The sequence below is a fragment of the Sprattus sprattus genome, assembly GCF_963457725.1.
Source record: "Sprattus sprattus genome assembly, chromosome: 19".
NCBI lineage: Eukaryota > Metazoa > Chordata > Actinopteri > Clupeiformes > Clupeidae > Sprattus > Sprattus sprattus.
The window spans coordinates 21,929,140-21,932,098 of NC_137917.1; positions in this window are offsets into that span (position 1 = coordinate 21,929,140).

The window sequence follows — 2,959 nt, forward strand, 5'->3', positions numbered from 1 at the left end:
ACTGGCATGCTAGTCTGCGTTTCTCCGTGCCTGGCTGAGCTCTGATCTTTGAGATCCACACTTCTGCAGGGATAGTGAGTAGATCATAGTGAGCCACACTTCTGCAGGGATAGTGAGTAGATCTTAGTGAGCAGATCTTAGTGAGCCACACTTCTGCAGGGATAGTGAGTAGATCATAGATACACACTTCTGCGGGGATAGTGAGTAGTCTGAGCGGAGTGAACAGTATAGCAGATGACATAAGGAGAAGAGGCCTCTTTTCTCCTGATCCCAGGTGCTGCAGGGATTATCACAGCTCTCATCACGACCTCTCCCTCAGGACTTCACAGGCCAAACTGATGCAAGCCAAATGGTGTCAGTAATCTCTAGTCTCACATGTCTACTTCTCTCTCTCTCTCTCTCTCTCTCTCTCTCTCTCTCTCTCTCTCTCTTTTCTCACTGTTTGAGCAATAATCCATTAGGTCAAGAGCAATCATAACGATCCATAACTCATTTTTCCTTTTTTATATTGCATGCATTCATTTACACATACAGTAACTGTGACATATCCACTGGCACAGGTGCCTGGGCAAAGAAGAAGTAAACAATAACCACAGCAAGCCCTGCACTGGTCTGGTTAAAGTCGTAGCTCATTTCTTTGCGATGTGAATTTCCTCTAACTGTCACATATTACGGCACAAAGGCCATGATTTGTAAGCCAGGAAGTGCTTTTCAAATTTCTGGACGAGGACAAATGTGTGCGTGAGTGAGCAGGTTCAGCGGGGAATAAACAATGCTTTAAAGGAGGAAAACAGCCCAAGGCCTGCCAGGGCTGTGACGAATGCTAACTGCTTTTGATGACATCAGCAATAGGCGCCCCACATCTCAACGTCTGAAGGCCCTTTCCAAGCCTACACAGGGTCAGCCTTGAACTGACCTCACTAAACTAGTCTGCTGCTAGACCACAATCTTTCGTAAACAAATTCTCAGGAGACCATAAATCATTGTCTTTTGTTTTTCGTGAAACAACACACCACTCTACATTATTCATGCAGGCAGTCAGAAATACATTTAGTTTCTAATTCATAAATACTCGTTAAAGCACAGCAGATTCCAGTAGGCTCTCACCTCAGAGCAATACCAGTGCATCATGCTTTACGACGCCAGTAAATATCCCTGCAGCAACAGAAGATTCTACTGCCCATGGATCAGCCTATACTTTTCTTCCCCCTGATGGGGGAGAGGGTTTAAATCTTGCGGGGGGGGGGGGGGGGGGGGGGGTGCAGTGGCATGCCCATCTCCTTTCCCCTCTCTCAGCACGCCTTTCAAATACGCCCCCTCGTAATAAGGGGTGAGGGGCACGGTTGAGTGGCACATTAAGGTTCCGACGTGGACCGTCTCCGAGGCCACCGTTAATTATCAGGGGGAGAGAGGAGAGGGTGGGGAGGTGTCACCAGCGCACGTTGAAATCTGTGAGGTCATGTGTTTTGTGTGTTCACCATGACTACAACAATCTAAAACATCTAACGTGGAACGTTGGAGTTGTGCGTCATCTCTGTATCAGAGCCATTCAGACGCAGAATGGTTACAATAAATCAGTCAGAATGACTACAATACTCCCAATGCCCCCTGGGAAATGAATGCAAACGAAGGCTGAGGGGGTGATTTGTTGTTGGAGGCAGGCAGGCAGGCAACAGCATGTGGGGTGGCGTAGCCTTGGGTGGTAACGCTCTTCATCAGAATGAAATGTGGGCCCTTTGGGGTCTGCCCTTGTCTTCTAAATCACCCCCAAATCGATGCCATGACTGCACATGCCTAAATGGCAGAAATTAGTCTATTATGATCCCCGGCTTCGGGGGTGCCTTTGAATGATTTGGAAGGTTTTTCCGGGCGATGCAGTCGCAGAGACATATTGGACGATGATGAGGACAGGAGCAGAGATGGCAAGAGGGAGACACAGAAAAGGGGGCTGGAAGGAGGTGGGGGTAGGGTGGGGGTTAGGGTGGGGGTGGGGGTAGGGTGGGGGTGGGTGTATAAAGAGTTCGAAGCCAGGGCAGATGGCTTTGCACAACAGATGTGAAGGATGGGTTTCATTTCCAAAAGATCGTTATAAAGCTGTAATTGCAACAATGACCTTTTACACAAGGCATTATTACTAGTGAATCTGATCCGGGCTATCACTATTCCCAAATCACAGATTTTTTCCCCCCTCCACCAGATGTATCCATGGTTTCTTCTGATAATTATCTTGCTGGGGGATTATATCTCAAACATGAGATGGACCCAATATAAACACAGGCGGATACTTCACAGCTTATCATATTAATATGCTGAGCAATGCTGGTGCCTCTTCTTGTTTTTTATTCTAAGCTTTTCAAAAGGCAGACGCAAGTACACTGAGTCAACCCCCTGCGCCCCTGGTGCCTTCTACAAGCCGTACTGGCAGAGAATAGTCTGCTTTTATTTCGCCGGAGCTTGTCAAAAACTCTTCATGCTTTAGCGACTGGGCCAAAAGTTGCACTTCAAAGGGGAACACTCAGTAAAGGGACAGTAAAGGTTAATGAATAAGGAGTCGACTTGTCAGTGCTGGCATGAGTGAGTGTGTGTGTGTGTGTGTGTGTGTGTGTGTGTGTGTGTGTGTGTGTGTGTGTGTGTGTGTGTGTGTGTGTGTGTGTGTGTGTGTGTGTGTGTGTGTGAATGTATGTGTGTGTGTGTGTATGTGCATGTGTGCATGTTTGCATGTGTGTGTGTGTGTGGGTGTGTGTGTGTGTGTGTGTGTGTGTGTGTGTGTGTGTGTGTGTGTGTGTATGTGTCTGTGTGTGTGTGTGTGTGTGTGTGTGTGTGTGTGTGTGTGTGTGGGTGTGTGTGTGTGTGTGTGTGTGTATATGTGTGTGTGTGCCTCTCTGGACACAGTGGAACTGGCCCATTAAAAAGGCCAGACAGACTGCGAGGAGTGGAGAGACGAGGAGAGAGGAGAGGA